This window comes from Ovis aries, chromosome 25, assembly GCF_016772045.2.
Source record: "Ovis aries strain OAR_USU_Benz2616 breed Rambouillet chromosome 25, ARS-UI_Ramb_v3.0, whole genome shotgun sequence".
Classification (NCBI taxonomy): domain Eukaryota; kingdom Metazoa; phylum Chordata; class Mammalia; order Artiodactyla; family Bovidae; genus Ovis; species Ovis aries.
The window spans coordinates 907,159-931,051 of NC_056078.1; the positions used below are offsets into that span (position 1 = coordinate 907,159).

The following is a 23,893-nucleotide window of genomic DNA, read 5'->3' on the forward strand; positions in this document are numbered from 1 at the left end:
CTTACAAGCCCTCAGCTGGGCTGGGGAGAGTGTACCTCACCACTCAGTACTGAATTGGGTGTTTGCTTCCTGAATGTGGCAAATTTGATATATGGAAAGTGGCAATGCTTTGCTTACATGGTCACTAATGAATTAAATGTTTTTCTTGTGTATTTTTCATTTTATTTTCATTTGTAGTCTTTGTGCTTCTATATATTATCTGAAATTATTGTTTACCCATGTCCTTTGCCTGTCTTTCTGTTGATTTTTTTTTATGTCAATTTCCTATTTTCTTAGGTGAGACTGTATGAACCATTTCTCTAATTGTGGTGAGTATTTTCCCTACTGATTGTTAGAAAATGAATCTGATGGCTGGGTTCCATCAGGTCCACTGCCTCCATGGCAGACAGATGGCTGACTCTAGATCCGTTCAGAGTACCAACTGGGGCGTGAAGGGTAGTGGAGGACCTGACCTACAATGAGATGAGCATTGAAGTCTGCAAGGATTTGTCTGCTAGCACAGCACAGAGCTGGCACGTCCAAGGCCTCCCTCTCCAGGTGGGCAGCCACACAAGGCCTGCCTGTGCCTCCTCCAGAACCCACTCCTAAAGGGTCTTTTGCATAAGGCCTTAGCGGGGCTCCTGCTGGCAGTGGTGGGAGCCAAACCCCTAGGCAGGACATAGGAAGCCTTTCCTGCTCTGGCCCCTGCCTGCCTTTCCATCCTCACCTCCTCGAGCCCATGCTGTCCTCAGCCTCAGCATCAGCATTGCTGGCTGCTTCTAGTTCCTTAAGTGGGAAAGACTCCTGCTCAGCCTCCAGGGCTCAGTGCAGGCCTCCTGGCTTCAGGAAGCTTCCCTCCTGCTGCACCACCCTCATTGCACTCACGACAGGGGTTCTAACTGTCTGTCTGTCTCTGCACTTCGCCGTGCACACCCCGACGCCAGGTGCTGCCTCCGCCTCTGCATTGCCCGCCGCACCTGGCAGGCACCCTGTGTATTCAAGTGGGCAGAAGTGGGCGGGGAGGCAGCTCGGGGTCTCTGTGGATCTGGCACTGCAGAATTGCTCTTTAAAAGTGCAAGTACTTTCACACACAAGGGGCACCATCACTGCTATAGGAGATGGTGGTGACTTTAGGGTCATTATTAAAATGAAAGTAGAAATCATCCTCAGGTCCACCCTGGGCAGGCAGACAGCTTTTGTGGAAGATAAAACCATTGGTTAAGGGTGACATTTCTCACTTGACATGAGAGATGAATACATGAAGCAAGGGTGGTGTAATTACACTCTAATTTCACTCTTTTTCTAGAGTTTCAGCAGCCACTAGATGTACGTGCCAAGGGGACCACACCATCTGCTCATGTGATCAGATCCCTACATGGTTTGTCACCTGCTATTTTCAACTGTGGGATCCAGTTCTGGGGGCTGAAGCAGGGCCAGGTCTGCTGTGCTAGACGCCCTGTGGGACAGTGCATCTTCTAGGAGGGGCTGTGTCCTCCATGGAGGGTGCTGGTGCTGCCTCAAGGCAGCATCCTTGGTTAGCAACCAGAGCCCTGCCGGCCAGCTTTGCTCACTTCACCAGCCTCATGCCCTCAGTGAAGGCTTGGGGGATTCCCCTCAGCCTTCCAGGGATGCTCCATGGAACAAAGTCAGGGGAAGAGTCCTTCCCCACCATCTCCCCACCAATGCTTTCCTAGGTGATTTTTCTTTTAGGTGGCATTTCCCTAGAAGTCTTCTTTATGTCAAGACTTGAACTGCTGCTTATTGAAGCCATCCTACAAAGATGATCTCCTGTTTCCAGGAGTCAGAGGGCCAAAGCTGGAGGCCCAGAAGAGAAGGCCATGCACATAGCAGCAGCGCAAATCCGCGGGCCACCGTGACCCCGGCTCTGTCCCAGGGTTTGTGAGTCTTTCTGCTCCTGGAGCAGCTGCTTACCAACATCTGTCTGCAGTAGCATCATTTGGAACTTTATTAATCTGTTGCTGCCAGGTATCCTCCCTAGATTTGGGCTGCTTGGGGCCTAGCCACCTGTGCCCCACCCCCCACCGAGGGGACTCTGATGCTGATCTCTTGAGGACCTGTTGGCTAGAGAGAATGAACTGGAATCTAGAGGGTCAGTACTGAAACTGTGGTCCACTGACCAGCAGCACTGCCTTACCTGGAGTGTGTTAAAAAATGCAATCTCGGACCACCTAGGTCTACTGAATCAGGATCTTCATCTAAACAGGAACACTGGGCAATACTATGCACCAAAAGAATTTAAGACACACCAACCCAACCATGGGGGAGGCAGAACTGAGATAAAGGCAAAGGAGCCCTATAAGTTTCAAAAAGAAACCCAAGTCACCCTGGGGAATGTTGGAGGTATTTGGAGGCACAAAGTGTTTGCTCCCAGGTTGTGAACTCTCAGTCTAGGAGACAGGCAAAAGCGGTGCCTGTGTCATCTGGCCCACAGGAATGAGCCAGCAGTGGTGTTCCCTCCAAAGCGCTGGATACTCATTGTCAAGCACAAACACGCAGCCCAAGGCCTGTGGCTATGACAGGGGTGGCATTCTCAAGTGGCATGCAAAGGAAAATGCAGGCTGATTGCGCTTTTCATCCCAAGCTCACTTGCTTATTTGGGATAGAATACAGGCATCCGATGTCAACCCTTACATCATAAGGTCTATGCTTGTTTGGCTGAGACCCATCCCTAGCCCCATGATCAAGCTTGGGGCCCATTCGAGTATGAGACTCCAATGTCTGTGACCCCATCCCCCCACCACCACCGCCAGCCTCTGCCTCTGGGTCCTCCATGAATGCAGGCTATGCGTGCCTGCTCCCTGGCAAAACTGAGCCTCTGCACCAGATGTTCACTTACCCAGAGCTTTTGGTGAGTTTATTTTTTTAAGATTGGGGATAATTCAGAGAGCTTATTTTTCTCACTGGCCCTTTTCCATCCATCTCTTCCTAGCCATCCCCATTCCACCACCAAACAATACAAGTACTGTTGGATCAACTTGGGAATCACCTTCTGTGGCTTCATTCTACCTGTGGGATTTCATTCTGTGGACACTTGCTTCCAAATAAATACCTGTGCTTCCCTAGGAGAACTTTTGATAAATAATATCTCCTCCACCTGTGCAATGGGATGCCCAGTTCTTGTTAAGGCTGAAGGTGAGATAAGATGACCTGAAATAGATCCTCACTCATTTCTCAGACTAAAACGAAGATTCACCGACCAAGTCTCATTCCTCCTTGCCACCTCCTTAAAAATTAGTTTCCTGAGAGGGAATCAATGCTGGAAGGAGAAAAAGTGAGAGTTCAGGATTCAATAGGACCCCAACTGAGGCTGTTCTGTGACCCTGAGGATAGATCTCAAGGTAGCCAAATGGACCTCTGGCCAGAGGGCCTTCCTGGACTCAGGATATTGTAACCTGGGGCCATTTTTGTGTTACTCACAGTAACATCCAAAATGCCCGAGACTGGGACCTTTCTGTTGAGGAGGCAGGTCGAGGTATGCTGCTCACCCTCCTTCACCTATGCCCTGGAAGAGTAAAACCACATGGTGCCTGGAAAGGGAGGCCACCCTCCCCCACCACAGCCTTCCTGGTGCAGGCCTGCAACCAAGGGTGATCAAGAGTGTGGAAGGCAAGGCTAGGGGACCAGGAATTCTCAGGCTGGGTTTTCCTTTCTCTTTAAAATAATACGGTGTGTTCTTTCTCTGCAGGGAGACTCTGGGAGCAATTTTTTGCAAATGAATTCAAGGAAAATAGCTTGAAGCAGTTAGACCTTCTACTTAGGATGTCTTGCAAGGAAATAGGCCACCCACAGTCTGAGCCAATAATAACCCTCCATTTTCTTTCCTGAATAAGGACAGAGCCCCCAGGTGAGGCGATGCTATCATAACTTCCAGGAAGCATCTTTATTTCTTGAATATTTGCTTTTTCTTTTCCAAGTAGATTTTCTGTGGGGAATTCTGAAATGCAGGAGATACACACAGAGAACAAAAAAGCAGGTGAAGAAAAGGAGATTCTGCATCTCAGGCAGCACTTTCTCTGCCTCCTTGTGGAGCAAAACAGATCCAGTCCTTCCCCCAATATTTAAGCCCCATTGCATACCCCTGCCCCAAAGGATTAAAGGACGGTTCAGTGTATTGACAGCCCTGAGTGACCCCTACACTGTGTCAAGCAGTTGGGACCTTGTCAGATGAATCCAGATCACAGAAACATCTGACAATCAGTTTCCGGAATGTGGGGTGGGAGGAGGGTTCATCTTGCGTCCGCTGGAGTGAAAGTGTTAGTTGCTCAGTTGTGTCTGACTCTTTGCAACCCCATAGACTGTACCTACAAGGCTCCTCTGTCTGTTAATTCTCCAGGCAAGAATGCTGGAGCAGGTTGCCATTTCCTTCTCCAGAGGATCTTCTCGACCCAGGGATTGGACCGCAGTCTCCTGCTTTGGCAGGGGGCTTCTTTACCATCTGAGCCACCAGGGAAGCCTGTTGGATTGAGATGCTGCCTTGGTCTTTTCCATCCCTCTCTACCCCACTCCCCCATCTGTAACTCTGGTTTGTTCATGCACAGGACAGAGAACTCTGACCACCCGCTCCCATATTGCACTCTGAGAAAGCTGAGGCCCACACAGGCCCAAGGAGAGGACTCACTTTTCCGCATGCCCTGGCACATGAGGACCCAGAAGCCACAGGAAAGGTGCCTGAGGAAGCGGCAGGCTGGGCAGGGGCCCCCATGGAACTGGATCGAAGGCTGGAGGCTGCGTGACCAGAACCTACTCAAGGGAGCATCTCTGAGTTAGCCTCCGGGTATGCCAGGGAGAGGCTAATCCCCAGCCCTCCTGGCTTAACTTCAGCCCAAGTGAGAAGGACGTGAGTAATTTTCTGTCTGTACACCCACTCAATCACTTACCACCAGATTGTTTACTCTTAGTGCAACAAATTATACTCAGCCCGCCTACTCAGGACACACTGACCTGGCTGGTGCGGAGAAGTTCTGCCCCCTGCCCCTGCACCGCAAGATGGGTATACAGACAGGTAGGCAAGTGTTGAGGGGGGGTGGGGTGGGTGATGGCATGGGTGTCTGGAGGAGGAGAGGAGAGGTGGAAGGAGATGGGTAATGAGGAGCAAGTTTTGCCTCCAGCAGGGCTCAGAGATATGTATCTGCAGAATTGGAACAAGCCACCTGGGGATTAAAGAGCAGGATGAAGCATCAATTATAACCTCCCTTGGCGCTGCCTCAGGACATGTGACACAGGTCTGGGATTGTCCTTTATGCTGGCCTCTGCAGGATACTAGTGCTCCCACTGGTGGCGGGAGGCAGGGGGCCTGGAGAGGACCACAAACCCCAGGCATTCTCCAGCACCAGTCAGCCCCTCCTCCTACGTATAATGAGCAGGGTGGATTCAGTAGCTTCTGAAACCATTCTAGTTTTAAGATTTTGTGCTTCTGGATCTGAGCGATTTAATACTGATTGATGATTCACACTCAAATCCTAAAGGCAGTTGTAGTCTAGGATGCCCCATTAAGTGTCAGGTAAGTAAAACAATTATTTACCCTCAAAGTTCAGCATTAAGCAACACTGCTAGTGGAAAAAACTTTTAATACCTTTATTGTCTCTGCAAAGCCAAATCGGATGGGAAAGAAAAGAAGAATGGCTGCTTCATCAGAGGGAGAGCAGCACGATGGGGTGAAGCCCTGCCTAGGAGGCCCTGCCCACAGCTGTCTTGCCAGTGCCTGGCATGTGCTAAATGCTCCATCAGTGTTTGTTGAATTAAATTGACTTGAATGAAACACCCCTACATATTTTGTTAGTGCTTATTAGAGATTGCTAGTTATCTCTTTAAATCATTCCCTTTTCTTACATGTTTATAGAATTCCCACTTTTTTGAGCACATGACTACTCAGATTAAAAACTGCTTTTCTTAGTCATCCTTAAAACAATACATATTGATCAAGATTTGCCAATGACATGTAAATGGCAGTATCCACCTGGCAGCCTCCAGGAACTTTCCAAAGAAGACAGTTAGGCATATCCTTTGTTTTCCTCCTTCCCACTAGCTAAATATGTGTGTGATGGACCTGGGCAGCCATGTTGGGCCAGAAAGTGATTGTGTGAAATGAGAAGACCGCGTAGAGCGAGAGAAGGGTTCTGGGTGCCTGAGGACCTTGTGGAGTTGTGGAGCCACACCTCCAGTTCTACACTCTCTACTCCCACAGTTTCATAGGAAAGAGAAATACTTTTCTATCTTGTTTAAGTCACTGATATTTTGTCTGTTACTCCAAAGTGTTGCACAATGTCTTTGATGCCTAGAAATCCTCAGTAGTGTTTACTGAATGAATAAATGGGACAGCAATAGTGTTCATTATGGAAAATTAATTAAAACGAGAAAACACAGGCAAACTATTTTCCTATAAGGACAAAAGAGAAACTCTGAGACTCGTTTGAGTCTTTCCTATCGCTAATAATCAATAACTGGTATTAGTTGGAGTGAAATAGCTATTTTACTAAACACCAAAATATCTTACAGTGACTTCCCTAGTATCTGTGAGCTCAACCATGAAAAAGAACATAATTTTTCCATGAAAATGCTTACTCTTGTCTTGAGCCCCTATTTTCTCTCAATAGTGAAAATAAATTCTCATTTCCAGACAAGCTCTGTCTGTGATGATGGAGCCTTCTGGGGAAGAGTCAAGGCTCTGGGGACCCAGAGAAGTGCTGCAGGTGGGAACAAGAGGTGCTGGCCAAAGCCCATGTCTGCCCATGTGGCCTATAAGTGGGGTCCTCATTCTCACACCTGGCACGCCCCCACAGCCCTGCCATGGTCCTGGATGCCACATCCTTGGCTCTCTAAATGTCTATCCCCACCACCACCACCAGAATCATGATTCTTCCCCAGGCCCCCTGCTCTCTAAATGACTATCCACACCACACCAGAACCATGATCCTTCTACAGAACCCGTGATCTCTGAGTATCTATTCCCACTACAGAAGAACCGTGATCCTTCCCCAGGTACCCGGCTCTCTAAGTGTCTCTCCCTACCCCCATCAGAACGATGATTCTACCCCAGGTCCCTGCTCTCTGAGTGTCTATCCCCACCTCCACCTGAACGGTGATTCCTCCAGGTCCCCTGCTCTCTACGTATCTATCCCCACCTCCACCAGAACCATGATTCTTCCTAGGTACCCTGCTCTCTAAGTGTCTTTCCCCGCTATCAGCAGAACCATGATTCTTTCCCAGGTCCCCAGCTCTCTAATTGTCTATCCCCACCCCCACCAAAACCAAGATCCTTCCCAGGTCCCTGCTCTCTGAGTGTCTATCCCCACCCCCCACAAGAATTATGATCCTTCCCCAGGCCCCCGGCTATCTATATGTCTATCCCCACCCCCACCAGAACCATGATCCTTCCCCTGGTCCCCGGCTATCTATATGTCTATCCCCACCCCCCACAAGAATTATGATCCTTCCCCAGGTCCCCGGCTATCTATATGTCTATCCCCACCCCCACCAGAACCATGATCCTTCCCCAGGTCCCCTGCTCTGAGTATCTTTCCCCACCCCCACCATAACCATGATCCTTCCCCTGGTCCCCGGCTCTCTAAGTTTCTATCCCCACCCCTACCAGACCATGATCCTTCCCCAGGTCCCCGGCTCTGAGTATCTTTCCCCACCCCCACCATAACCATGATCCTTCCCCTGGTCCCTGGCTCTCTCAGCACCTCTTGGACCTCCTGGGGTCTCAGCGCCTTTCCCTGATCCACCCTGAACTCCATAACCTTGGCTACACAAAGACCCTGATTAGATGCTGTTCTGAGCCCTGGTTCATGCTGGTTCCTTCTTAGGGCACAGATCCCAGCGCTCGGTGGCCCCACCAACGTATATAGGTGTCATTATGACTCATTTGGCCTGTGTGTGCCTGACGCAGAGTTCCTTTCTAGAGACTCGCAGCTTCAGTGGCCTTTCCCGCTACACTGTGTGTTCACTCAGTCACGTCCGGGCTCTTCACGACCCCACAGATAAAAGCCCACCTGTCCCCTCTGTCCATTGGATTATCCCAGCAACAATACTGGAATTGGTTGCCGTTTGCTCTTCCAGGGGATCTTCTCCACCCAGGCATCATACCTGCGTTTCCTGTATTGGCAGGTAGATTCTTTACCATCAAGCCACCTAGAAAGCCCCCGCTTGCTACACTACCATCTAATTGGAATGACTCTCTGCCCTGTAGCCCAGAAAATAAGCCTTCCTCCTCTCATTCTGTGGTGGAGAGATTGGGCTAAAAGGTATTCTTTCGGTTATCATTTCTAAATAAAGTCATCCACTCAGCTCTCCACTGTGATCCTTCTGGTCCCCTCACCTCACCTAAAGGCTAGACTCTTGTCATTTGAAATCCTTAGCTTTCAAGACACTCCCTCTGCTATGAGTTTTACAAGCCTATTTTATTTAGAGTCAAGGCTAAGAGTTTGACTCCATTTTCTTTCTCTGGACTTGACCTCTAATGTTAGAAAGTAAGGTCATGGGATAGAAGGAAATACCAAGAATAATAATGATCAGTTAGTATTTCAAATGTTTTCTTGCTACTTATGATAAGATCTACTAAGGCTTGGAAGGTACTCAATGGTGAAGCAAAAGACCCCCAAAGAATCACAAAGAAATCAGGTTCTCCCAGAGCTATGAATTCTGTGGATCTGCCCCAACCTGACCTTCAGTTTCTAAGCCTCTTTCAGTCAGTATTTTATCACTTGCTGCTGAGAGCATCCTAACTGATACCAAGGCATTCAGTTGTGGATTTGCCTTTGAGCCTTTGCTTACACCATGACAAAACATCCTCTTTAAGAGGACTCACAGGAGATAATTACTTCTGGCCTCAATTTTATGAATAATTGTGCTTTTGATCAACTGTCTCTTTTTTTTCTTCTTGGACGCCACAAATCACTGTTGTAAGACTGTGCCAGAGATTTGTTTTAGTCAGGTCTGGTAAGACACACAGACATGGAAACATCTGTCATGAAGAATTTTGCACTCTCACAGGTCCCTGGAAATGAGATTCAGGGCCATACAGGGAAGCCCCATGGTCAGCCAGGAGACTGAGGGAGTGGGGAAAATTCAGCCAAGAGCCTTTATGATGGTTTCCACAAGAAAGGTAAGGAGAGGGAGAGTAAGCTGATTTAATATTGGCTAATTCGATTTTGAATAACTGACTTTGAATAATCTCAGTGAGTTTGGGGACATAGGTGTCTGCTACCTGACTCTGGGTGATCAGGGCAGAGGGATCTTGGCCCAGAGTATGAAAGCCCCTTAGCCAAGTAGGGTTTGGTATTGGCTGGTTTGCATTTGAAAAGTGCCTGAAGGCCAGTTGTTTACTATCTCTGCTCAGTCATGTCCAACTCTCTGCAACTCCATGGACTGTAGCCTGCCAGGCTCCTCAGTTCATGGAATTTTTCAGGCAAGAATATTGGAATGTGTTTCCATTTCCTCCTTCAGGGTATCTTCCTGACCCAGTAATCAAGCACACATCTCTTGCATCGGCAGGTGGATTTTTTACCACTGTGCACTTGGGAAGCCCAGCCTGTCTCTAACTGTTTACCGTCTCTGGTCCCGGGATGGAAATGGTCTTCACAAGGTCATCAAGGCCCCAAGACATCAAAGCACCAGAATAAAAAGACATGATTAATACATATATATACTGACTCATCCTCCTCTTTGTGTAAAATGTTACTAAGCTCAGAATTAAATTTATGGTTCATTTATACCCACCTGTCTAATTAATCTTACTCCTATATTTATCTTAGACGTCCACCTTCCATGGTCCTGTTGCTTTGCTTATTTGTTTTTCTCTTTTATAATCTTGTATAAACTATCATAAATCTTTTCTGGAACCCAAAAGTGTACAAACAAGCATTTCAGTCTCTCGTAAGGACTTTCATACAAATTACTATATGAATGCAAAGTGAAAGTCACTCAGTCGTGTCCAGCTCTGCAACCCAGGCCAGAATATTGGAGTGGTTAGCTGTTCCATTCTCCAAGGGATCTTCCCAACCGAGGGATCAAAGCCAGGGATCTCCCACATTGCGGGCAGATTCTCAACCAGCTGAGCCACAAGGGAAGCCAAAGAATACTGGGGTGGGTAGCCTATCCCTTCTCCAGGAGATCTTCCCAAGCCAGGAATGGAACTAGAGTCTCCTGCATTCCAGGCAGATTCTTTACCAACTGAACTACCAGGGAAGCCCAATGAGAATGGAAGCATACAGCAATTTTATAAGGAATCTGAACTCTACAGAACACTGCCCTGCAGCTGGATCATGAACATATCCTCCTAGTGTACAGGCCATGATATGTATTCTCTATACATTTTATAAAAATACTCTTGCCTGTGAATTTAGCGGAAAGCTTGGTGTAAGGAGGGTTTCCTTGCTTGAAGGGCTCTCTGAAGAAATGGGAATGACAGTGTTCCTTTCCTCTGGATAAATTTCCCTGTAATAAGCAAGTGGAGGCCTTTGGATTCATCTGCTGCTGCTGCTGCTAAGTCGCTTCAGTCGTGTCCAACTCTGTGCAACCCTATAGACAGCAGCGCACCAGGCTCCCCCATCCCTGGGATTCTCCAGGCAAGAACACTGGAGTGGGTTGCCATTTCCTTCTCCAATGCATGAAAGTGAAAAGTGAAAGGGAAGTCGCTCAGTCGTGTCCAACTCTTAGCGACTCTATGGACTGCAGCCCACCAGGCTCCTCTGTCCATTGGATTTTCCAGGCAAGAGTACTGGAGTGGGGTGCCATCGCCCTCTCTGTTGGATCCATCTAGTTACACTTAAATCTGCCTCAGAAATAAGAACATTCTTTCCAACAGCAAACTTGTTTGGAGCACATGACTTGGAGGCCTTAAAAAGACTCAGTCATGATGATTGGCAGGTATTGGAAGCTTTCTTGCCTGTTATCACCTGCTCTTGAACAACAGGCTCTTTAAGGGTGGTCTGACCTATCTCACACCTGAGAAAACAGGCTGGAGGCTTTAGCCTCCTGCACTTAGGACCAGGATCACAACCCAGGCATCTATGCCTTTAACCACTAGGTAGCTGCCTGGGTACCAGGGACAGCCAGAACAATTTCAGGTGAAAGTGACAGAAACCCAGATGAAGCTAACTGAAGCCCAACAAAGATGGGAAGGAAGTAGATTCTCATTACTGATACCACACAGGCCCCCCCTGTGGGGGCTCCTGGGCACAAGGCCTTTGTATCCCTCGTTTCTTTAATTACAGGAAACAATGTTCATTCAGCCTCCATGACCTTCCCTGAGTTACAAGAGGCAGATTCAAACTGTTGTTAATCAGGGAAAGGAGGGGATGGGAGAGCAAGGAGAAACAAATGATCTAGAGCTGCCGGGAGCCAGCATGAGGAATCCCACCCGTGACAAGGTCATGTGGCAGAGCTCTGATGGCAAGGCTAATCAGACCTCAGGTTTTCCCCCTGGTAGTTCCTGAGCATGTACCCCAAAAAACAAGAATCTGCCTGCTTTTCCACTCTTCTGATATTCTCTGGAAAAAGTCAAATCAGGGCTTTAGTCTTCTGCATTTGAAAGGGATGTTTCAGTTAAACCCCTCTGATAACACTCTAGCTTGCCTAACAGGTTCCCCCGGACCTCTTACAGCTTGTAAATTGCTTGCAGCCCCCCAACCACGAGAGGCACAAAGCTTGAAAACATCTTAAAGATACAGAGCCTTTTCTAAAGAGCCAAAAATCATATTGGTGACAGGATTTCACTGTTGACTCAATGATTGCTGCCAGGCCTCCATATTCTTTATCTTTTAGGCACCTGGGAGGATGTTAATCAATATAAATGGGATATGGAAAAAGATATATAATAGTTTTGATGTTAGCAACACTAGACTTTTGAGTTAATTACTTTTCTCTTTGTTACTATATCACTGCACTCCTCTTGTGTCCTTGCTATGTAAGAATGTAACTTTATTTAGTGCTTTTTGAGAGTGGCACCAGACTTTGGGAAGATCAACACAAATAAGTCTTCTGGTTGACACCCTTATCAGAAAAAAGGCTGTAAAATGTTAATTGGCCCTTTTGGCTGGAAGATGATGTAAATCACCTAAGACTTGTATGCAGAGAGAAAAGCCTGGTTTTGATAAGAGTCTGGGCTCCTAATGCTGCATAACTTTGTATTACCCATTAATCTCTATGTATAATCAAAAGTATAAAAGGCCTTTCTAGACAATAGAGGCCAGGCCAGTCATTGGAAAGACTGGTTTCCCCGTGTCTCCTCTTTACTCTAATTTCAGGCTGAATTCCCATCTGGGGCGTGGAGGCTCACCATGTATACTCACTTGTCCTGGCTTCTAAGATCCTTCTAAAGAGCCTAAGGCGGGGCACTCTCCAATATTCAAACGGATGCCGGTGGCCTAATGTAGATGGTGCAAGCTCCTTGTCTGGAACTTTATTGGCTTTCCATGTAAACCAAGTTATTCAGCCTCTTTTCTCCACTTGATTTTCCTACTACACTATTTCTTCCTAATCTAATCTTATATTAATAAATAAGTTTTTTCCTCACCTACTCCATCTCCCCTTCGAATCACCCTGGATCCACCGGGGCTGGACCCCGGCATAGAGCAGCTTTGCAGCACAGCCCTATTTCCCCATCAACAGGGACATACAACAAAATCTTTGAGCTGTTTTGCAGCTACCTGAAACCCTCCAGGTGGGAGAAGTTAACAATCAGTGATGGTATGCTGCCCACAAGCATGTAGACCCCAGAGAAGTTAGACCTGAAGGTTGCTGATGCTGACTCCTACTTATCTTACCACCAACCCGTCAGAAGAATGTCAACAAGCTGATCATGACTTCTTTGAACCGTTACTATGAAACTTGTCACTATCTTCCCCAGGTTGGGACACTTGGTTTGAGGGCTGAGCTCACTGTGTCTCCCTTTGCCTGGCAAAGCAAGAAAGCTCTCCTTTTCTACTTCCCCAAAACTCTGTCTCCGAGATTTGATTTGAACCAGTAAACAGAGAAACTGATCCTTTGGCATCATGACTCAAGTAATGGGAAGGGTTACAGGTATGGGCTGGGTCCTCAGACCCAAACCCAGTGCTTCCAGCCTGTCTCTCTGTCTTCCTACTCCTGCTCTGGGTGTGTGGGACCCTAGCCACATCGGACTCCCACCCAGATCTGGGACACCCAGATCCCACGGAAGCAGCCCCATCTCTGCCCTCTGCAAACCAGCCTGAGTGAGGGCTCTCCCTGGACCATTTGATCACGGGTTCATCCAGGACTGAGTGCTATTTCTGGCTCATCCTGGGTCATGTGCCTGGTCCTGGTTTGTGGGGATGGGGGAGTACAACAACGTGATTGATAGTGCTGGGCAGCATCGAGAGCCAGTCCCCAGGAAGACAGAAGGGTGTGGACAGATGCCTACCACAAAGCGTCCAGGCAGCTCAGCATCCTGTGCCTGCGCAGCAGTGCCTTCTCCCTGGAGGCCTGCACAGCAGTTCTCTTGCCCCAGGGAAGCCTCCATGCTGGGAATGTCGGCACTCAGATCCTCTCACTAAGTCTGAGCAGCAGGGATGGGGCAGGCATTCTGCTAGCAGCCACCTGCCATGGTGAGAAAGCTTCCCTTACAATGTGATGCAGGCGTGATTCAGGCAGCTGCCACAGGTCGCTTAGAACCATGAGTTTTGACATTGAACCAGAAACACATTGAGAGTACAGCTCTCTAGCTCTCCATCAGAGCTGAGAGGCTGCCTGCACAGCTTCCTCTAGGGAGGGCAGCCTCCGGGGTCCAGGAGGGCTGATGGAAAGCAGGCACCCAGTTACAGCACAAGCCTGGATTTGCAGTGCAGAGGTGGTTTCAGTTACATATGGCTGCTCCAGGGATCAGGCCATGTATCTCTATTTCCTTCCAAATACATGGATGCCGACAAATGGCCCTAGGTGATGGAGACTTGGTTTGAAAGTCATCAAAGTCCTCCAGGACCACAGCAATATCTTCTCACCCACCTGCTTACTCCTTGGAAGAAAAGTTATGACCAACCTAGATAGCATATTCAAAAGCAGAGACATTACTTTGCCAACAAAGGTCTGTCTAGTCAAGGCTATGGTTTTTCCAGTGGTCATGTATGGATATGAGAGTTGGACTGTGAAGAAGGCTGAGCACTGAAGAATTAATGCTTTTGAACTGTGGTGTTGGAGAAGACTCTTGAGAGTCCCTTGGACTGCAAGGAGATCCAACCAGTCCATTCTGAAGGAGATCAGCCCTGGGATTTCTTTGGAGGGAATGATGCTAAAGCTGAAACTCCAATACTTTGGCCACCTCATGCAAAGAGTTGACTCATTGGAAAGACTCTGATGCTGGGAGGGATTGGGGGCAGGAGGAGAAGGGGACAACAGAGGATGAGATGCCTGGATGGCATCACTGACTCAATGGATGTGAGTCTGAGTGAACTCTGGGAGATGGTGATGGACAGGGAGGCCTGGCGTGCTGTGATTCATGGGGTCACAAATAGTCGGACACGACTGAGCGACTGAACTGAACTGAACTGACCTGCAATCCCAGGGCTAGGTGCTCCTGTAAAGAAATGAAGCTTAGCACAGTCTATTGCATGGAATACACATGGGCCAAGTGAGGTAGATCTGTGATCAGGCTTCCAGTGACGCTGGTTCTGTCCCTTGAACTCTGATGCTGGTTTCACATGGAAAGAGGGTGCCAGCCCTGGGGTGGAGCTGTGGTAGAGCTGACACTGGGGCTCTGGTCCCCGTAGATGTTCCACATGGCTCTAGAAAGAGAGACATGTATGGCTTTTCAAAACTATGAGATCAAATTCATTGATTCTATCTGTCAAGGCTAGGTTCAGAGGCAAAAAGTATTTTGAAATGAAAAAAAAATTATTTGCAAAAAACGCGAAGGAATCATACATCAATAAAACCGATTAAAAAAATCCAACAATATCTAACCCCCATAAGATCATCATTTTACATCTATCTGTTCATGGTGGGAAAAGATCAGCTCCTTACATCCTGATGTTGTGTACAGCCTCAGACATTAACCCAAAGCCAGGATGATGTGGCTCCTGCTGAGAGTCCTGGATTATAGGAATTGCTCAAGATTTTGTTCTTTGCAGAAACCAAAACTAGACAGAGTGGCTGTGTTATTTTTATTTTGTATGAGGTGCTTTTTCTCCCTACTTGTGGGAAATCAGCTACACAGTGATAACAGGGCTGAATCAAGTGCTGATTTCCTCATGATGAAACTTATTTACATTTTGATCCATTTCTCCTTATTACAGTATCATCCAAACCCTTCAAAGATGTAATCGAAATCAGTATCACTCCTAAGAGTGATCAGGAAGTTCCTAGCGTGGTGAGGAAAAGTGGCTTCAACAAACACAACAAGTGTCATTTCACATTGAAGAAGTTAGACAAAGTAGGGCCCAAGTTGCTTTGTTCTATTTCTTTCTGTTTTTTTTTTTTCTTATTTCCTGACCACACTCTGAGACACATGGATCTTTACATCTGTTGATCTCGATGAAGCAGAATATCCTGAAATGTCATTCTTCTCCGCACTTCCTCTCTATTCTGTGACTCTTTCATTGTTCAAGAGGCTGCTGTTTGATGCATCAAGAAAGGCTGAGTATCTTTGGCTTTGATTGCTAACTTTGGTTTTGTGTTGATATTTTTTAGTATAATTTTTAAAATTCTTTAAATTAATTTTTGTTGGAGTATAGTTGATTTACAGCGCTGTGTCAGTTTCCGCAGTACAGCAAAGTGAATCAGCTGTGCATGCACCTGTATCCACTCTTTTCCTGCAGAGGTCATTAAAGAGCACTGAGTAGAGTCCTCGGTGCTATCCCGTAGGTCCTCATTAGTTACCTATTTTATATATAATAGTGTGTATACATGAATCTGAGTCTCCCAGTTTTATCCCTCACCTTCTTTCCCCTTTGGTAACCCCTTTGGTTTTTTTCTGCATCTGCGACTCTATTTCTGTTTTGTAAGTCAGTCCACCTGTACCGTTGCTTTAGATTCCACATATAAGCAGTATCATATGATATGTCTTTCTCTGTCTGACTAACTTCAGTCAGTATGATAATCTCTAGGTCCATCCATGTTGCTGCAAATGGCATTATTTCATTCTTTTTATGGCTGAGTAATATTCCATTGTATATATGTACATCTTCCTTACCCATTCCTCTTCAATGGACATTTAGATTGCTTCCATGTCTTGACTATTGTAAACAGTCCTGCAGTAAACATTAGTGTGGAAATAGTGACAGATTCTATTTTCTTGGGCTCCAAAATCACTGCCGACAGTGACTGCAGCCATGAAATTAAAAGATGCTTGCTCCTTGAAAGGAAAGCATTGACAAACCTAGACAGTATATTAATAAGCGGAGATATCACTGTGCTGACAAAGCTATGGTTTTTCAGTAGTCATGTACAGATGTGACAGTTGGACCATAAAGAAGGCTGAGCACAAAAGAATTGATGCTTTCAAATTGTGGTGCTGGGAAAGACTCTTGAAAACACCTTGGACTGCAAGAAGATTGAACCAGTTAATCCTAAAGGAGATCAGTCCTGAATATTCACCGGAAGGACTGATGCTGAAGCTGAAGCTCCAATACTTTGGACACCTGACACAGAGCCGACTCACTGAAAAAGACCCTGATGCTGGGAGAGATTGAAGACAGAAGGAGAAGGGGGCGACGGAGGATGAAATGGTTGGGTAGAATCGCTGACGCAAAGGACATGAGTTTGAAAAAAACTTGGCAGATGGTGAAGAGGGATGCTGGCGTGCTGCAGTCCACGCAGTCGCAGAGGCAGACATGACTTAGTAACTGAACAACAACATCGGCAAACACTGGGGAGCATGCACTGTGTCAAAGTGCAGTTTTCTCTGGATAGATACCCAACAGTGGGATTGCTGGGCGATATGACAGCTCTATGAGGTTAGGTTTTAGGGAACCTCCATGCTGTTCGCCACAGTGGCTGTACCAATTTACGCTTCCACAGAGTAGGAGGATTTCCTTTTCTCCACAGCCTCTCCAGCATTTATTGTTTTTGTTTTATTTGTTTATGGTCTTTTTAGATGAGGTCAGTACTGAGGCCCAGAGAAATTCTGGTTCTTGCCCAGAACTTTCTGCAAGTCAGGAGGCCCCTGTCCCTAGCTCTAAGTTGCCAGCATCATTCTCCCTGTCACCCCATGACTATCTGCTGTTCCCCTACCTCACCCAGAAGCAAGGGTGTCACAGAGCTGCCCAGCCCACCGGAACTCTCCACCCTGTTCAGCCACACTCCAGAGGAAGCAATTTTATCAGTGCTAGTGACAAAGAGCTTTTCTCACCAGTGTTAAATTCAAAACCAGACTAGCCTATATGTGTGATCCACACTGATAATGCGTAAATACCTACAAGTCTCAAAATGAGGAGCGCAAAAGAAAAAAAAAAAAAAAAAAAGACCACAATATATAAACTGTCTCAGAAGCTGGAGTGAAAAGTCCTTTCAGGAAACTGGATGTGTTTTTCAACAGGCCCATCACAAAAGGTCAAGTCTGGCCCAGTGAGCATATGCCACACACATGCCACAAAAACAAACTTCAACTCACTAGTGAACAAAGCAAATGAAGTCAACAACCAAGGCCTTTATTCCCCATCAAATTTCTAACGGAAAAAGTGATGCTACCAGTGTCAGGGGGGTCCCCCAGCCCCCTTCTGTCCACACATCTCCCTTCTCCCTCCCTCGCATTTATTTATTCCTTTTTTTTTTTTTTTTTTTTTGCAGCTGGGAGTTGGAAACTACATATCTCATTTTCTTCTGGTTGCAGAAGTCGCTTACTTGGCTCCCCAGCCAAGGGGACTTCGTCCATGTCTAGGGAAAAGCCAGCTACACATTAGGCCATTGTGGAGGGCTGGGTGGTCAGCAGCTAATTCTGTTGGGATTAGCGCAGCATCACTTCTCAGCAGAGACCTGGTCTAGAAAACAAGTCAGCTGGAGACAACATATCCTTTTAGCTGAAGTACAAGCTTTTCTCTCTTGATGCTTTCAAAGCAAAAACTGCCCCCAAAAGTGGGGAGAGGCGTTGATAAGAAAATATGACATGGGCTCCAGGTGTGCCTGCCTCCTTCAGCCTGCAGTTTCCCCTCCAGGCACCACTTTAGCATGAAGTCATGGGTGGGAACATTTGTCAGAACATTTGGGAGATTTGACAGTATGGGAAGACAGTCTCCATTTCAGGACTGCCAGCCACTAAGACCAGTGTGTCCCACTTAGGGAGAAAAAAAAAAAATCACACACATATACAATTAGGGCCTTAGTAAAGGAGTTCTTAAAATTTCAGTTTGCCAAAGCAAACATAATTTCATTCACTTATTGATTCACTATTGGGTTTCTACTAAGTGCTAAACACTAGGAATACACAGGTAAAAACAACAGACGTGGCCCCTTCCCAGAGCCAGCATCTAGCGGAGGAATCAATGGGAAATACCACGGATGCTGTATGACTGAATCTCTCTGCTGTACGCCCGATACTAACACAACGTCATAAGTCAACTATACTTCAACATAAAATGAAAATTAAAAAAGAAGGAAAGAAAATACATTAGATGTTTTTGGCCTAGGAAGGCTTCTGTGTAACAACGTCTCCTATTTTCTGTATTCTCAGACTTTAACATGTGATGAATACCTAGTTGCTGTTGTTGAGTCGCTCAGTCATGTCCATCTCTTTGCAACCCCATGGACTGCAGCACGCCAGGCTTCCCCGTCCTTCACCATCTCCCAGAGCCTGCTCAAACTCATGCCCATTGAGTCGGTGATGTTATCTAACCATCTCATGCTCTGCCAACCCTTCTCCTTTTGCCTTTCCTCTTTCCCAGCAAACACTGGAGGGGCTGCCAATCCCCAGGGAGAGTTAACTTACCCCAGGAGCAAACTTTTAAAATGCAAAGCAGCCAACCCAGAGCCCACCCTACTGACCAGCTCCTCTATGTGAGTCCAATCAGGATCCCCATCCCCTGCTCAAATGGCTCCTGGACCACAGGACTAGGGACCCCCACACCCAGCATCCCCTGAATGGTCCAAACCAGCATGCGTGGAGGCTGCTGACCCAGCCTTGCCCTCTCCTTCCCATACAAGCCATAAATAAAGCCTGTGCCCACATCTCCCCTTGTTCCCCTACCTCCTGACCAAACGGTCTTCCCCTTGTGGCCTTGCAATGCTCGGCACCTCCTGTTTCTAGGGAACTTTGGTATAAAAATATTTCTTCTTTGTGGCAGTCATTTCCAGGTTTGAGTGGCTTTCCTGATAAAAGAAAGCACATCAGGGTGGGGTGGGGGGCTTCTGCAGGGTGGAGGTTTAGCTGCTCCCTGAACCAGAAGGAGTTATTATATCAGAGGTGGGGGAAGGGGAGACATTGCAAGCATAGGCCTTAAGGCAGGATGAGACTGGCTTTCTGAGGACCTGGAGGAGACTTTAGGGGCCAGAACCTGGGGAGCAGGGCAGGGGCCCCGTTCACAGGATGCGTCCTCTATGAGCACTTTCTGTTCTGAGGCCTGGGAGCCTGTGGGGCCCACGGCTCCTTCTCAGGATCCTTGACATGAGGGGCTGCGGTACAAACGCAGACAGAATGTCCTCGTAGGGTTCGAGGGACCCTAGTCTGAACAGGATGTGGCCTGAGCTCAGGTCACAAACAACTGGAGAAAACACTCTGTGAACTGCCATAAAAAGGGTTTAAGAGGATATTTGATCAGTTAGCATAGTGTTTAATAAACAAGGCAGAAAGAATCCTTCAAATACTAAAGGCTAAAGCCCATTTTCCATGTGATTTCTCATAAAATCCTTCCTCAGTGCATTGCCTGGTGCATCTTCATTAGGATTTGACAACTGGGTCCCATCTGAGGACTGAGCTGTGGTGTGATGTCTCCAGTGGGAGCAACAGAACCCTCTTGAGAATCAGCTCAGCTACTGGTGAGAAGGAGCCATGCCCGCCTCCCTCCCAGAACCGTGCTTCCGAAGCAGTGAGGGAGCAGGCCCAGGAGTGCAGTTCGGGGCTATTGACATGTCTGAGGCCCCAGGCACTGTCTGGGGCATCTTTTTCTTTTTTAGCTTTTTACAGATCTATAATACACATCCAGCAAAATGTCAGATGGTGAGTATGCATCTCAATGAACTTTCACATTCTGAATTCACTTGTATATTCCACACCCTGATTAACAAACAGCATCACCAGCAATCCCGAATCCCCTCAGAGACTCACTTTGGTCACTGTACGCTCTGCAGGCAATCACTATCCTGAGTGTTCTTACTGAGATAAAATCGATATGAGGTCAAATTAACCATTCAGTGTCACTTAATAACAGTTCAGTGTCACTTAATCCATTCACAATGCTGTGCAATCATGCCCACCTCTGTTTAGTTCCAAAACACTATCACCCCAAAATAAAGCCCCTCACCCAGGAAGCAGTTCCTCGTCTGAAACCTACCTCACCTCAGCTCCTGGAAACCACCTCTCCGCTTTTTGTTCCTAGATTTACCTATTCTGCGTATTTCATACAAAAGGAGTCATACAGCATATGACCCTTCATGTTTGGCTTCTTTCACTTAGTGTAAGGTTTTCAAGACTTATCCACTTTATAGCGTGTATCAGGGCTTCATCCTTTGTATTGCTGAACTATATGAATGGGCTACATTTCTTTATGCATTCATCTCTTGATGAGTTATTATCTCTTTTGGTCTATTATGAATAATATTGCTCCAAACATTCATATACAACTGTTTGTTTTAGTACCTGTTTTCAAATGTTTTGCATATATATCAAGAAGTGGAATTTCTGAGCCATAAGGCAATCCTATGTTTTACTTTTTGAGGAACTGCAAAACTGTCTTCCAAAGTGACTGCACCGTTTGACATTCCCACCAGCAATGCATGAGAATTCCAGCTTCTCCATATCCTTGCCAGTATATTTTGTATTTTTTTGCATATCTGAGTGGGAACAAAGTGGCCTCTCATTGCATTTTGATCCATGTTTCCAGAAAGACATTGACCATCATGTGCTTATTACCCATTTGTTTATTTTTTCTTCTGTAGAAAAGTCTATTTAAATCCTTTGCCTATTTTTAATAAGGTTACTCATTTTCCCATTGAATTTGGGAATTATTTTTCTTTTCTGGACACAAGTTTCCTATCAAATATATGATTTGCAAATATTGTCTTCCATTCTGTAGGTGGTCTTTTCACTTTCTTGATAGTATCCTATGAAAAACAAAGGTTTTTAATTTTGAAGCTCTGATTTCTCCTTCATATTTGAATGAGATCCTTGCTGTGTACAGTAATCTGGGCTGTAGGTTATTTTCTTTCATCACTTTAAGTATGTCTTGCCATTCCCTCCTGGCCTGAAGAGTTTCTATTGAAAGATCAACTGTTATCCTTATGGGAATCCCCTTGTGTGTTATTTGTTGTTTTTCCCTTGCTGCTTTTAATATTTGTTCTTTGTGTTTGATCTTTGTTAATTTGATTAATATGTGTCTTGGGCTATTTCGCCTTGGGTTTATCCTGTTTGGGACTCTCTGGGTTTCTCAGACTTGAGTGATTATTTCCTTCGCCATTTTAGGGAAGTTTTCAACTATTACCTCCTCAAGTATTTTCTCATGGTCTTTCTTTTTGTCTTCTTCTTCTGGGACTCCTATGATTCAAATGTTGGGGTGTTTAACATTGTCCCAGAGGTCTCTGAGATTGTCCTCATTTCTTTTAATTCATTTTTCTTTTTTCTTCTCTATTTCATTTATTTCTACCATTCTATCTTCTACCTCACTTATCCTATCTTCTGTCTCCGTTATTCTACTGTTGGTTCTCTCCAGGGTGTTTTTGATCTCATTTATTGCATTATTCACTATATATTGACTCTTTTTATTTCTTCTAGGTTCTTGTTAAACCTTTCTTGCATCTTTTCGATCCTTGTTTCCAGGCTATTTATCTGTAACTCCATTTTGTTTTCAAGATTTTGGATCATTTTCACTATCATTATTCAGAATTCTTTTTCAGATAGACTTCCTATCTCCTCCTCTTTTGTTTGGGTTGGTGGGCATTTATCCTGTTCCTGTACCTTCTGGGTATTCCTCTGTCTCTTCATCTTGTTCATATTGCTGTGTTTGGGGTGGCCTATCTGTATTCTGGCAGTTTGTGGAGTTCTCTTTATTGTGGAATTTCCTCCCTGTGGGTGGGGTTGGATGGGTGGCTTGTCAAGGTTTCCTGGTTAGGGAAGCTTGTGTTCTGGTGGGTGGAGCTGGATTTCTTCTCTCTGGAGTGCAATGAAGTGTCCAGTAATGAGTTATGAGATGTCAATGGGTTTGAAGTGACTTTGGGTAGCCTGTATATTGAAGCTCAGGGCTATGTTCCTGTCTTGCTGGAGAATTTGTGTGGTATGTCTTGCTCTGGAACTTGTTGGCCCTTGTTTGGTGCTTGGTTTCAGTGTGGGTATGGAGGCATTTGATGAGCTCCTATCGATTAATGTCCCCTGGAGTCAGGAGTTCTCTAGTGTTCTCAGGATTTGGACTTAAGCCTCCTGCCTCTGGTTTTCAGTCTTATTCTTACTGTAGCCTCAAGACTTCTCCATCTGTCACTTCCAAGGCGGTTCCCTCTGTTTTAGCTTCTTCTGTTTGCCAGTCTCTTCAGTGTCTAATTTCCCCCCTGACACAAGAGGGCGGTGGTGGACACTCTTTTAGGCTCACTTGTTCAGTCGTGCTGTAGGGATGGAGGAACACTGCAAACAAATAACACTGGAGTCTGCGGGGAGTGCTCACAGTGTCTCAGCCACTGCCACACTTGGTTTGCCCCCATTCAGGGTGTGTGTGCTTTCCCAGTCTACCTCAAGCTCTAGGTTGCTCTGCCGGAAACTGTCTGAGGCCACCTCTGGGTTGTATGCATTTCCCAGGTCTAAGCCGCTCAGGTTCAGGTGCTCAGGTCCTCCACTAAGGCGCACACTTGGTTGGGCCTGCGTTTTGTGCCCTTCCCAGGTCCGAGCAGCTCAGGTGACCAGGTGTTTGGTGAGCACTGTCGCTGCGACTTATCACCTCCCCCGTCCCTGCCGCTGGGTTTTCTGGGTGTACAACTGGCACACCTTCTCAGGCGGATGTCGACCGTCCAGAATCCCAAGAAGTCTCGGTTAGCAACGAAACCTGTTTGCAGTTTGGTAGACGATGCCTCTCTGGGGCTGCAATTGCCCCCTTCCAGCTCTGGCTGCCCTTGCCTGCCTGTCTCTGGCAGGGGATGGGCAGGTCCACAGCTAGCTAGCTCTAGTCAGTCCTTTGTTCTGTGAGTGGGTCTGGCAGTGCCTTAGGTTACGGCTTTTCGCCTTTTCATGGGATAGCTATCCCACAGTCTGCTTTACGTTAGTTCCCTCGGATTGTCCTCAGGGCATTCAGGCCTGCTCCTTACTCTAAGGAATGCAGCCCATGGCTCCCTGCCCTGTGCCCACTTGCTAGTGGGTTTTAGTTATTTATTTTTCCTCCCAGTTATGTAGAAGATATTAAGAAGAGGTGGCTAGAGTACACAGAAGAACTGTACAAAAAATATCTTCACAACCAAGATAATCATGATCGTGTGATCACTCACCTAGAGCCAGACATCCTGGAATGTGAAGTCAAGGGGGCCTTGGGAAGTATCACTATGAACAAAGCTAGTGGAGGTAATGGAATTCCAGTTGAGCTATTTCAAATTCTGAAAGGTGATACTGTGAAAGTGCTGCACTCAATATGCCAGCAAATTTGGAAAACTCAGCAGTGGCCACAGGACTGGAAAAGGTCAGTTTTCATTCCAACCCCCCCAAAAGGCAATGTCAAAGAATGCTCAAACTACTGTACTCATCTCACATGCTAGTAAAGTCATGCTCAAAATTCTCCAAGCCAGGCTTCAGCAGTATGTGAGCCGTGAACTTCCAGATGTT

General features: G+C 46.5%; 1 long non-coding RNA gene across 16 annotated transcripts in view; it reads left to right on the forward strand.

Moving 5' to 3' along the window:
* LOC132658632 (uncharacterized) overlaps positions 1–9,715 on the forward strand; it is a 56,667-nt gene extending 46,952 nt beyond the window's left edge. For 2 of the 16 annotated variants that reach the window (XR_009598499.1, XR_009598508.1), the window contains one exon: positions 277–9,715. This is a non-coding gene — a long non-coding RNA (uncharacterized LOC132658632). The remainder of the gene's footprint in view (positions 1–276) is intronic. The other 14 variants (XR_009598505.1, XR_009598513.1, XR_009598514.1 and 11 more) reach the window with 14 other exon arrangements.
* Positions 9,716–23,893: the final 14,178 nt, after the last annotated feature.